Raw genomic sequence first — 14,120 nt, 5'->3', positions numbered from 1 at the left:
TTTATTTTTTAGAAATAGTTAGCTCCCATAACTTTGGTAATTTTTTTACAACAAAAAAAGTCATGATCACAAAAAGCTGTCTACTTATTTTAAAGTATTTTTTTCTCTTTCTCTCTTTTTCATCTTTATTACCTTGGGTATTTCTTATTTACATTTCAATTGTTATTCCCTTTCCCGGTTTCCAGGCCAACATCCCCCTAATCCCTCCCCTCCTCTTCTCTATGGGTGTTCCCTTCCCCATCCTCCCCGCATTACTGCCCTCCCCCCAACAATCACGTTCACTGGGGGTTCAGTCATGGCAGGACCAAGGGCTTCCCCTTCCACTGGTGCTCTTACTAGGCTATTCATTGCTACCTATGAGGTTGGAGTCCAGGGTCAGTCCATGTATAGTCTTTGGGTAGTGGCTTAGTCCTGGAAGCTCTGGTTGATTGGCATTGTTGTTCGTATGGGGTCTCAAGCCCCTTTCAACCTTTCCAGTCCTTTCTAAGATTCCTTCAATGGGGGTCCCGTTCTCAGTTCAGTGGATTGCTGCTGGCATTCGCCTCTGTATTTGCTGTATTCTGGCTGTGTCTCTCAGGAGAGATCTACATCCGGTTCCTGTAGGCCTGCACTTCTTTGCTTCATCCATCTTATCTAGTTTGGTGGCTGTATATGTATGGGCAACATGTGGGGCAGGCTCTGAATGGGTGTTCCTTCTGCCTCTGTTCTAAACTTTGCCTCCCTATTCCCTCCCAAGGGTATTCTTGTTTCCCTTTTAAAGAAGGAGTGAAGCATTCGTATTTTGGTCATCCTTCTTGAGTTTCATGTGTTCTGTGCATCTAGGGTAATTCAAGCATTTGGGCTAATAGCCACTTATCAATGAGTGCATACTATATATGTTTTTCTGTGATTGGGTTAGCTCCCTCAGGATGATAGTTTCCAGTTCCATCCATTTGCATATGAATTTCATAAAGTCATTGTTTTTGATAGCTGAGTAATATTCCATTGTGTAGATGTAACACATTTTCTGTATCAAGTCCTCTGTTGAAGGGCATCTGGGTTCTTTCCAGCTTCTGGCTATTATAAATAAGGCTGCTATGAAAAGCACATGTCTTTGTTATATGTTGGGGCATCTTTTGGATATATGCCCAAGTGAGGTATAGCTGGGTCCTCAGGTAGTTCAATGTCCAATTTTCTGAGGAACCTCCAGACTGATTTCCAGAATGGTTTTACCAGTCTGCAATCCCACCAACAATGGAGGAGTGTTCCTCTTTCTCCACATCCTCGCCAGCATCTGCTGTCCCCTGAGTTTTTGATCTTAGTCATTCTCACTGGTGTGAGGTGAAATCTCAGGGTTGTTTTGATTTGCATTTCCCTTGTGACTAAAGATGTTGAACATTTCCTTAGGTGTTTCTCAGTCATTCAGCATTCCTCAGTTGTGAATTCTTTGTTTAGCTCTGAACCCCATTTTTAATAGGATTATTTGTCTCCCTGCAGTCTAGCTTCTTGAGTTCTTTGAATATTTTGGATATAAGCCCTCTATCAGTTGTAGGATTGGTAAAGATCTTTTCCCAATCTGTTGGTTGCCGTTTTGTCCTAACCACAGTGTCCTTTGCCTTACAGAAGCTTTGAAGTTTTATGGGATCCCATTTGTCGATTCTTGATCTTAGAGCATACGCCATTGGTGTTTTGTTCAGGAAACTTTCTCCAGTGCCCATGTGTTCAAGATGCTTCCCCAGTTTTTCTTCTATTAGTTTGAGTGTATCTGATTTGATGTGGAGGTCCTTGATCCATTTGGACTTAAGCTTTGTACAGGGTGATAAGCATGAATCGATCTGCATTCTTCTACATGCTGACCTCCTGTTGAACCAGCACCATTTGCTGAAAATGCTATCTTTTTTCCATTGGATGGTTTTGGCTCCTTTGTCAAAAATCAAGTGCCCATAGGTGTGTGGGTTCATTTCTGGGTCTTCAATTCTATTCCACTGGTCTTTCTGTCTGTCTCTGTACCAATACCATGCAGTTTTTATCACTATTGCTCTGTAATACTGCTTGAGTTCAGGGATAGTGATTCCCCTGGACGTCTTTTTATTATTGAGGATAGTTTTAGCTATCCTGGGTTTTTTGTTATTCCAGATGAATTTGGAAATTGTTCTGTCTAACTCTCTGAAGAATTGGATTGGTATTTTGATCGGGATTGCATTGAATCTGTAGATCGCTTTTGGTAAAATGGCCATTTTTACTATATTAATCCTGCCAATCCATGAGCATGGGAGATCTTTCCATCTTCTGATATCTTCTTCAGTTTCTTTCTTCAGAGGCTTGAAGTTCTTATTGTAGAGATCTTTCACTTGCTCGGTTAAAGTCACACCGAGGGATTTTATGTTATTTGTGTCTATTATGAAGGGTGTCGTTTCCCTAATTTCTTTCTCGGCTTGTTTCTCTTTTGTGTAGAGGAAGGCTACTGATTTATTTGAGTTAATTTTTTTTCTTTTCTTTTTTTCGGAGCTGGGTACTGAACCCAGGGCCTTGTGCTTGCTAGGCAAGTGCTCTACCGCTGAGCTAAATCCCCAACCCCTATTTGAGTTAATTTTATACCCAGCCACTTTGCTGAAGGTGTTTATCAGGTTTAGTAGTTCTCTCCTGGAACTTTTGGGATCACTTAAATATACTATCATATCATCTGCAAATAGTGATATTTTGACTTCTTCTTTTCCAATCTGTATCCCTTTGATCTCCTTAAAGTACATTATTAACATTAGGAAAGATTACATATTTTCATTTTTAGGACCAATGAGTAAAATTAAAGCATCATTTATTAGTTTTTGATTTGCCAAAATTACTTCCCTTCCAAATAAGATAAAACCCACACTGAAGACAATAGTCTTCTGTACTGGGTTTGGCCTAATGCTGCTTGTATTCTAATGTTAATTTGGGTACCCAAAATGGTTTACAGGAGAACTTCTGCCCCCAGTTGGTTCTGATTAGTAAATAAAGATGCCATCAGCCAATGGCTGGGCAGAGCAGACAGAGGCGGGACTTTAGGATTCCCAGGCTCAGGACCTGGAGGAGAAAGAAGTTGAGGAAGAAGAGCAGCCATGCTGGGAAGAGTATGGAGGAGAGGAGAGATTCCATACCTGAGAAGAGTGCAGAAAAGAGAGGCATGCCCGCTATGTGAAGGAGCCTAGAAAGCTCAGCCCAGAGCGCAGTCCAGTTGGGCAGCCCTCTGGGTCCATAGCAGCTGAGACAGAACAGAGAATTTAGTAAATAGTAACGAGGAATTATCATCAGGAGGTAGTAGAGGTTTAGCAGTGGCCCCACCATTGTGCTGCCTAAGGCATATAAAAATGTAAAGACTGTGTGTGTGTGTGTGTGTGTGTGTGTGTGTGTGTGTGTGTGTGTGTGTGTCTTTCATTTGGGGACACAAATCATTGAGGCAGGTACCGAAACTGCTGCCAGGCATACAGCACTCATTTGTCAGTAGTTCAAGAAGTAACTTGAGGTGCCAGTGTGAGTTGGTACCTAGCTGGGATGTCCCCTTTCTCAAAGGAGAAGGGGAATGGAGTGGGGAGTGGGGGAGGGTCTATGTGAGGGGATACTCAGAGGAGAAAGGGTGACTGTGATCAGGATAAAGTATATAAATAAATTAGTTAATGAAAACTGGAGAGAATTTTGCTAGGATTCTAACCTTTGTGCTGGTTATAAATGATCACATAGAGGGAGGTACACATGAACCAAAGCAGGAGTGAAATACCAGAGTAGCTAACTCTACTGGTAATTTCTGACTGGTAATCTAGTCCCTCTGAGTTTCAGTTCTTTGTCTCAAATACTTTGATGGCTCCGGAATTGGAAAACTAGTGTCCACAGGCAAATCTAGCTTTCCATCTGTCTTTGGTCAGACTTAGGGGCTAAGAATGGAGCTGAAGATGTGACTCAGTGATTAACAGACCTTGAGTTAGGTTCCTGGATCCCACCCAGGCTGAGTAGCTCACAACCTCCTGTAATTCTATTCCCCGGGATCCTAACCTCTCTTCTGGCTCTGTAGTTAACTTCATGTATATGTACCCCACACACATAGGGAGATATACACATAATTTAGAAAACAAAACCATATGGAAGGGTTTGGAGCAAGGAGAGGGAAGACAGAAATGATATAATTATAATCTCAAAATCAAAAGAAATAAAATAAAATCTTCAAAAGACCATGGCTTTCACACACTTCAATAACTGAAACAAACCAACAGAAGAGTAATATTTTATGACATGAAATATATGAAATTCAAATGTAGGCATCCATAGATAAAATTCCATTAGAACAAGGCATGGTTGTTCATTTATATTTTCTTTTTAGCTACTTAAAATGCTGTAATAGTTGAATGTGGTGATTATAAGAGAGACCACACAGCCTGGAAGCCTAACATAGTCATTATCTGGTTTGGAAAAAAAAAAAAAAGAGCCAACCCTTGAGTTGGCCCCATATGAGACTTTGCAAAGCCAGATAATGTAATCAACATACCCAGCACACACTGTGCATTGACTCACCATTGGCTGCTGTGGTTAGACATAAATATTATGTTGATAAAGGAAGGCTCCATGTGTCCAATTTTAGTTACGAATTATAAGATCCAGTAAAACCAATTTTAAAAAAAATTGAGTATCTAAGAATGACTGTGGGAAAGGAGATTTGCAGTGTTAAATGCTTGGAGAATTCAACACTGAAGATGTATTTTACATGGCATGGCTAAAAGGGTACATTGTGCTTTCTCACAGTGAGGCTGTAGCCTCTTAAGCTGGTTGCTATAGTGTCACTATTGTCCCTCATTAAACAAAAACTCAAGTGATAGTTTTACTGTTTATATTACCAATATAAACTCCAACTTTACCATTAGAATGCCCTCCCCAGGGTAACTCATCTTGACCTTCATACATGCCCTTCCTTTTGGCCTCTGTGAAAATGTATACAAAATGCAACCAAGACCATGGCATCCTGATTTTCTCCTACTGAGACCTGAGGCATCTTTTTTTTTCCTTTTGGAAACTTTCATTCACATTTTCTTAAATCCCAAGAAATTGCAACTGTATGGCTATTAAACTAGTGTCAAGGCATTTGAAGTGCCCTAGAGTTACATACAACAGAGCCCTTAGAGATGAAATAGACTTAGTCAACAATGCCAAATGAATTAAGCTGAAGCAAGCACTTAGTCTGAAGGAAGATCACTGCATTGTTGAGCTTCAGAGATTCAATATGCAGGGCATGAAGGTCATATTAATTAATAAAGTGGTTCGAAAGTCTTCTGTTTCCTGAGATTTTTGTCAACAGGTTGGTAACGACGTCATTAGACAGAAGAGAATGCAAATTAAAGAAAGCAAAGTAAATAAAATGTGAGAGTAACTTATTTGGAGTAATGTTAATTACCCTATAAACATGGTTTTATATTAAACTTTGTAATCTACCAGAGCTGTCACTGTGGACACAGAATGGGCATGCCAGTTAAATTCTAGCTTCCTGGTTTTTTCTTCTGTTATGGAACAATTAATATAGTGTCCACTCTGCTCCTTTAACAAAAGACTTGAGATAATTAAGGTGGAATCACCAAAGTTTAGTTTGCTGGGTTTTGTGGTTTATTTTCCTGTTTTTAAAGACAGTGTCTTTCTGCATTGCGTAGTCTTCTAGAGAATTCATGGGATTAAAGGGCTGCAGCTGCACAACTGCACTAACTACCACACTTGACTTGGCCAACCATTTTAGAGGCTTTAGTACGTCATTCATTGCCTCCCCTCCCCCATTCTTTGGGCCTGTAGTGAGGTAGTACAGCATGGTGAGAGTCCCTAGTAAAGGAGGAGACTGTTTACCTCAAGTCAGGCAGTAAGCAAAAGAGAGACAAATAAAAAAGGAACTGGTATCCCAGAATCCTCTGTGAGGCCAACAATGACCTAACCTCCTTCTATTAGGCCCTATATCTTACAGATTGGACCACCAATAGAGGGCACTATGGGATAGAAATCAAGGCTAACTCATGAGTGATGCTTATTCAAACCATCTTGTGTATCTGTCCATTCATTTATTGATAGATAATGGGTTGGCTGCAGTGAACGATGTTTGAAGGAACATGGGTTTTGCTCTCTTACATGGTGATTGTCTCAGCTTACATGGCCACCAGCAACGCACATCTGTTTGCCTAATTCATACACACTTCTGTTCAAGTCCTTCACTCACTTTTATTTTGGATTTTTTGGGAGGAGTTCTCATCAACAGTGCAAGTGTACAACCATACAAGTTCCCTAAATATTTTGTATTTTTAGCTCCTTGTTGGTATAAGGTTCCTAGCCAGAACGGTTATGGAAGGAAAAAGTGTGCAAATCAGAAAAGAATCTGTCTCTGTGGATGAAATTGCTATATAAGTAGAAAATTTCAAAGACACCTTCAAGAAACTGATACAAAGATTGAACACATTCATTAAAGTTTCAGAATATGTAATCAACAGAGCAAAACCAAGTTTCATTTGTACAAACAGGAAATGGGCTGCCTATCATTGATGGAAGGAGGAGTTCCTATAACTGAAAGGAAGACAGAAATTCCCTTTGTTAATTGTATCAAAAAGACGAAAATCCTGGGAATAAATAAATTGAAAAGAGAAATACAAAATCTGTGTCCTGAAAACTGAAAGTCATTGATTTCAACAGGTTAAGATAGCAGAGACATAAAAGAAAGATGCCCCGTGTTCATGGACTAGAAGAATTAATATTGTTAAAATATCCATATTCTCTAAAATGCCCATCAAAACTACTGCGGCCTTTTCCATAGAAACAGGAAAGATGAAATTTGTTTTCTCTCTCTCTCTCTCTCTCTCTCTCTCTCTCTCTCTCTCTCTCTCTGTGTGTGTGTGTGTGTGTGTGTGTGTGTGTGTGTGTTTGTATGTGTGTTCCATGTGTGTGTTTGCATGTGTACTCATTCATGTGTCCATGTGGAAGCCAGATAGTGACATCAGTTGTCTTCTTGTGTTTTGAGACAGAGTCTCTGATTCAGCACATATCTCTCCAAATAGGCTAGTCTAGCTGGCCAGCAAGCCTGGGGATGTTCCTATATCTACCTCCAGCACTGAAATTTCACGTGTGCACCCTGGGAGATGGGTGCTAGAAACAGAACTCAGGTCCTTATGTTTGCAAGCCAGCCCTGAACCCATAGCACCATATTCCTAACTCCCATTGCACAGTCTTCAGCAAGAGGAACAGAGAAGGGGTATCAAACGTATAGTGGGAAATATCAAGAAATGTACCATCTCCACACCAGACAGGGCACCAGCAGGCCACTGGGTGCTGGCGGGCTGTTCTCATCTCAGCAAACTCTCTAGTCTGGAGCTCCCAAAATCTCTCCACCCAACTTGCTATGTTCCCATGGTGGGTCACTGCCATGCCAGCCCCATGCATCCAAATACCATGTCTGGCTGGGGTGCCCTGCCACCGTACCTTTCTCTGGAACTCAGCTGAGTTACCTCCTGATCGAAAACACCATACAATCTTAGTTTAGAGTCAACAGGTAACACAATTGCTGGGTACAAAAGCTAACATACCAATTAGTAAGCCATACGAAATTAAATCCTGGGGGATCCGCCATCTAACCTGGGCCTCTTGTACCTCAAAATCTTCTTCTAAAAAAAAAAAAAAGGAAGTCGCCTTTCTTTTCCTCCCCCACCCCTTGCGACCTGGAAGTCCCGCCTACTCCTCGCCCAGTGATTGGTCCCCTGAAATCTTTATTCATTAGGGGAAGATCCTTGCCATACAAATGTGCTGGGGCTAAACTATATTACAAAGTTGTTGTAACCAAAATAGAATGGTACTAACATTTAAAACAGACACATAGGCCACGAAACAGAATAGAGAGCCAGAAATCAATATAGAAGAAAGACTATCAACTAACAAAATTATCATGACCTCACTATAGGAAAATATTAGGAGATTCAATACAATTGTTGAGAAAGCCATACTAGCCAAAGAGACATGAGAAAATGTGAAGAGTTCATGGTACAATACCAATATCGGGTAAAGAGACAAGACTCAAGAATCTGAGTTCTGGACCAGAGAGATGACAGAGGAGGTAAAATGCTTGCTGAGTGACAGTGGCTATAGACAAAGAGACAGGAAGTGATGCATATCACAGATGAGTGATTCTGGCCATCTGGATCCAATTAGCTTTAAGGAAGGACTCTTCAAAGTGGCATTGAATATCATCTTACGGAAGAAGTAAACTGTGCTGCATACTTCTAAATAACAGAACTGCAATAATGAATTCAAGCTTCTAAACGTAACCTCTAAAATAAATCATCTGATTAAATTGTAATAATTAAGCCCTTGGGAAATTAAGGGTGGATGTTAGTTCAGTTTGAATATACACTCTTGCTATCAAAGCACACTTATATTCTAAACATACGTAAATACCAACTAATGAGACAGCTCAAAAATAGACAATCCAACATTCAAATATTTACTGTGTAAGAAGAAAATAAGCTCCCAGTACGCATCAACTCCTGCTGTAGAGGTAAAAACCTAGTTTCCTTGAGGTTTTTTTATTAGACCATCTCGCAGTGAGGACTAGCCATCTACTTTACTGATGATAAGTCAGGAGGAGAGTGTCTGAGTTACACATATTTTTCCTTAGGAGAATAGTGACCTCCATTTCTGTATACAGGCTTGCAAATGATACAATCCTGTTCTTTTCTGTGGCTGAATAAAGCCCATTTTGTATACGTACCACGTTTCCCTTGTCTGTTCAGCTGTTGGTGGGTACTTAGGTTAAATCCAGAATCCAGCTATTGTGAATCACACTGCAGTGAGGATGGAAATGCCAGTAAATATTTTTAATGATAGTAATTGAGGTTTGTTCAAATTTCAAACCCGAACAAAGAAATCCTGCAGTCAACCACTTGTGTGATTTATTTATTTATTTATTTATTTATTTATTTATTTATTTTTAAGTTTATGTATTTTTAAAATGTTTCCTTTTAGAAAGACTGTGAAGTGGTCCAGAAGACCTTCATGGCTAGCTCTGTACACTCTCACGGAAGTTGCAGACATGTATGCAACATCTATTTCACCTCAGACTTCTTGTGAGTTATGTATTTTCCCAGTTCGGTGTCTATCATGTATCTCGTGACCATGAAATTCTCTGAAATACGCAGTGATATTTGACTTTCTGGGTCTAGCTTACCTCTCTCAGGGTAGTATTTTCTTTCAAGTTCTACCCATTTACTTACAAATTTTATGATTTTTTCCTTAGAACTGAGGAGAATTCTGTTGTACATTTGTACTGCAGTTCCATTACTTGTTCGGCAGCTGAAGAGCTAGTTGATATGTCTGCATGGATGGGAGAAATCTCGCACAGTCCCACCCATTGATGAAGAGCTGCGGGCAGGAAGCAGAATCAATGTTCTCTAGGCATGAGCACTCTGAGAGTTTATCTAATCCAAAGCAACCAGCCTTAAACACAAACACATACGCACAACACCACGTGGACACAGCATGTTGCCTTTATATGTAAATGTATAAATACATATATGTGCATGTGTGTCTATAACAATTTTAAAAGGAGAGCTCCAGGGGAGCATGGGAGAAGTTGGCATGGGAGAGAATGGGAGAGAGAGTAGAAATGATGAAGATGTAACACTTGTGTATGAAATTCTTTAAAAAAACAAAATTCAAAAAATATACAGTGAGTGATGAATTTTGTATCTTTGATACTTTTAGTTTACAATTGTTATGCTTGTGAAGAAGGTATGTGTGTACTACACACATGTTGGGGTGCATTGACCCAGGTATAGGCCAGAGTGTCTTCCTCAGCCTCCCCTCTATTTTTTTGCGATAGTGTCTCTCACTGACTCTTACCAAGTCAACATTTCAACTAGATGCTTGACCAATGAGCCCCCAGGATATTCTTGTCTCTGTTTCCCTCTCCCATTCCTCTAAGCACAAAGACTATAGGCATAGACAGACATGACTTGCTTTTTCATGGGTAGTGGGATCTGAACCCAGGTCCTCATGCTTGCATAGCAAACACTTTACTCACTGAACCACTTCCCAGATCCAGGAATTAGGTTTCGGGGACCTAAATCATAGTTTAAAGTGCTTGCTATTTACACGGCTTGAAACTCACTTGAAATTCCAGCGCTCAACAGTTGGGTTTTGTTCTAAACAGACTGATAGTGTTAAAATGGATAAAAGGGCTGTTGTGGATTTTTCAAACACAGCTCTTTCTCATTTCTGGCTATCATGGAGTCTGGGCCATTTTTATTGATCAATAAATTTTATTTCCAAATTAAAAATGTAGTATTTCAAGAGTTTACTTTCAGTAAGCTACAATATTAGGAGAAATTATGGAGCGGAAAGAAATTTCAAAGAATTGACCAGTGTTTTATAGTAAAGGGGAAAAAATTTTAAGGGTAACTGTTCAACTATACCATGTTTTCTCCATGCTGTTAAATTAATTGTCTTTAAATGAGTGTTTGCAATGAGTTCCATTTGGCTATTCACTTCTATACCAGTTCCTTCTCAAGGTAATGACTGATCTTAAGAAACCGTCCCTGTGTAGTACTTGGAAAACTGAATTTTCAAAACTGTAGGGGACTTTAGTATGTCTTGCCAATAAAGATACTCTCACAATGTGTGTGCCATTAATTTGTCACTGAGCCATGAATAGGTCCAAATTCTCACACAAAAAAGTCTCTTCCAAATCAACTGATTACCATTTGCCATTGGCCATTGGAAAGTGGCCTATACAATTCTAAAGATCCAAACAGGGTGTGCCTTCTCACTGGGCACTGTCTGCAAAATGAACCCTCGCATAAAAGAGGGCACTGTGCTGCTACTTACTTAATTGAGTTGAATTCAATCGTCTTGGCCTGAGCCTGATAAATTCTTTTTCTATCTTCTGAGTAAACATTGCCTTATACTCTTCCAAGAGGGAAAGATGTTAAAGTATATTGTTATTCTCTTAGCACTTTCACAGATGAATTCTGTTTATTATTTTTCTATTGTGGTGTGTGTGTGTGTGTGTGTGTGTGTGTGTGTGTGTGTGTAATATATGTGTGCAAAGACTATAGGAGGAAGTTATTCAGTGCCCTGCCCTATCATTCTCCCCTACTCCATAGAAACAGGGTCTCAATCAGGAGCGTGACAGGTCTCAATGAGACTGTGTCTCAAAGAAATAACCTGAATCTGAGGTAGCCGGGCTGCCAGCAAGCCCCGAAACTCACCCTACCCAACACCCAGCACTAGGGTAAATAAACATACTGGAAACCATGACTGACTTTTAATGGACTGTAAGGATTTGAACTCAGAACCCTGTGTTTCCAGAGGAATCACTTACCCACTAATCCATCCCCCGAGATCTTCCCTTCTACTTTTCCCCCTTCAATCTCTTGATAATTCTACTCAACCCATGTGACACAGATGGCTCTCACTCCTTTCCCTTAGCCTGCCAGTTTATCATGTGAGACAGATATGTCTGACCATCTGTTCTGTTAGAGAACTTGTTTGGCAGCGATCATGTGGATCAAAGTGGACCTCATAGAGTAGATCTGTTTTTGGGGAAAGACCTTGGATTTTTCTCTGTGAGAGTGAAGCCTCTGGGAATGCCTCACTGCCCATTGCAGAGAACAGAGATGGCATTGGAGCCGAGAGAAGCCTAGGGGAAAAGAAGACAAAGCCTTGACAACATCCTCCTCGTTCTTCTTGTGCTTCAGGACTGCATACAAACTCACTTGTTGATTTAGTATGTTCTCCTTTTTTTTCCCCCCTTTTGGCTAACTTGAATGAATTCTCTCTGCTATAATCGAGAACAGTTCAAGAGCTGACCAATGAGGATGAGAAGCCGTCAGAGAAGGAGACTGAGGAATGAGTTCTACCATCCTTTTCAAAGGGAACACTGTATTAGAAACACGAGCTGCACTTAGGTAATTTGAACATTTACCGGGTGTCATACTGGCCACCCTCATTCTGCCTTATCTTACACAATACCCAACATATAAAAGTTACGAAAATAGAACTGTGAGCTTGCTTTCAAAGTGGGTTGCCCTGTCTCTAATAACTTAAACATTTGTAAACCACTCAAAATTAAGAACTGCTTGAACTCCATCTGTCTGGAGGAAGCTGCACACAGCTTAATTAAGCACTGGGCACCACCACAACTAAGACAAAGGCAGTAGAAACCCACAAATCAACATCCAATTCTTTAGGATTTGTAGCAGCTGTTTCCTCTGAGTGATTTCTCTGTCCGTGTGGGGATTTTCACATTGCTGCTGGTCCTTGGGGATGAAGCTGTGTCTGAACGTGGGCATTGCAACTGTAAACGGCCGTCTCTTTATAGAACTACTGTTCTGAGCTTAGGGCTGAAGCCTAATTCTCTGGACAGCACTTGGTGCAGCCTCACGTGACGCACCGTGGATTCGATTCTACTGTTTGCCTTTCCTAAGGGTTAACCTAGAGGAAAGACTCCAGCGTTCTGATTGGTAATAAAGGAAGAGTAGCCGCATACTGGCTTATTGTTCCAACTAAACCTTGGGGCAGTCTCCTGTATTTGAGTTGATATGCCTGATTGAGACAGCATAAAATATCTAGGGAAAAAAATTCAGATAAAAGAAAGGGTCTAGGTTTTACTTCACCAAAACAACAAAGAAACTTAGTGATTTGTGGCACTGTTGTAAATTCATCACAGGGATTACCTCAATAAACCAGTAACTACTCCTATAAAGCAGGTTCAATTATTAATTTTAATTCACAGTTGACAAGAGCAAGGCCCCAGAGAGTTTAAACGAGTTGACTAGAACCTACAGCTGGGGCAGCTAGTTAGAGGAGAGAAACAGTTATACCCAGAATCAACTGAAGGCTGCTCACTTGAAAGCTGGGTACTGTAACCCCTCCCAGAATACACTACAATAGAAAGAGCACACATGACAGGGTTGCACCATGCCTTCCTTCCCCAGCATCAGCTCTGGAAAGAACTGTCTTTGCAACGCAGGATGAATCATCGCATCTCCCCAGGCCTGGGTTTCTCTGAATAAGATGAAGGCTGGAAACTATTTGGATTGGACAGCCTCTACGTTCTCTATGACCTCAGATGTATGGGCGTGTCTCACCACATGTGCCTGCCTGAATCCACATACACTGGCAAGCATGCTTGCAGGAATGCCTACCATACTGCCTCAGGCAAAAACATAATTGTGCTGAGATTGCTACAATGTGATACTAAACCCTGAACCCCAGTGAGTTCCAACATTTACAGCAGCCCACTCTAGAACAGAAATAGTTTTGAAATCTGGCAAGAAAACGAGAAGACAAACAAACAAAAGACAAAAAAAGAGGAAGAAAAGAAAGAAGGAAAGAGGGAGAGAAAAAATGTTGATCCATGTGATTTAAATGTGAATGCAAAACAAAACGACGAAACTCACACACCAAATGTCCCTCCTTTACCTGTTTCCTGGAACATTAACTTGAAAACTTGACTTTGGCTTATTAGATACGGGTAGCTCCCCTTTGGGAGCACGTGTGTTTTGAGATTTCTCTCCTTTTTTTTTTATGATAGGAAAGAGAAAATGTCGAAGGTAGACCACAAATCCCAGCAGGAGGTACCCAGAACATCTTGAGGGAGCGCCACCCAGGAAAAAGAAAATTACAGCTGCACAGATGTAGGATGCATTCTGGTCCCGGGTTCTTCCGTTTTCCTGTCACCTTAACAGAGTTGTCCCAGCATGTAAGAACGTTGCAGTCGGTACCATGTTACCTGCACAGCTTTAGAGCAAAAAGTATCCGAAGTGTCTGAGGAAAATAATTGCATTATTTTTAGTTTCAGAGATAAATGCAGCACGAGTCAGGTGGAGAGGACAACTTGGGAGAACGGAACTGGAAACGCTAAAAATATTGCTTCCCCAGCAACTGAAATTTTACGGGAAAAAACTTAGGAAGGGCCAGAGAGGAAGATGAAGCTAGAATTTATATCTCTTAGCTGCCATCGGTTTGGTATTAGGAGTGCTAAGAGGGAGCACACTGGGCTTCCTCTAAGCAGTGGGGGATTCCTTGTGGAACCAGCAAGGTACAAAGAGACAATGTTGAACTGGGAGGGAAGGGGAGGGAGGGGGTATGATATGTCTACT

The 14,120-nt window shown here is 40.8% G+C and overlaps 1 protein-coding gene across 1 annotated transcript in view; it reads left to right on the top strand.

Annotated features, from left to right (window-relative positions):
- Sgcd (sarcoglycan, delta) overlaps positions 1 to 14,120 on the top strand; it is a 564,388-nt gene that overhangs the window by 149,862 nt on the left and 400,406 nt on the right. The gene's annotated exons all lie outside the window — the stretch shown is intronic.

The sequence above is a fragment of the Rattus norvegicus genome, chromosome 10, assembly GCF_021556685.1.
Source record: "Rattus norvegicus strain SHRSP/BbbUtx chromosome 10, alternate assembly SHRSP_T2T, whole genome shotgun sequence".
NCBI lineage: Eukaryota > Metazoa > Chordata > Mammalia > Rodentia > Muridae > Rattus > Rattus norvegicus.
Note: the sequence above shows the minus strand (reverse complement) of the source record. Positions and strands in the feature narration are given on the sequence as shown.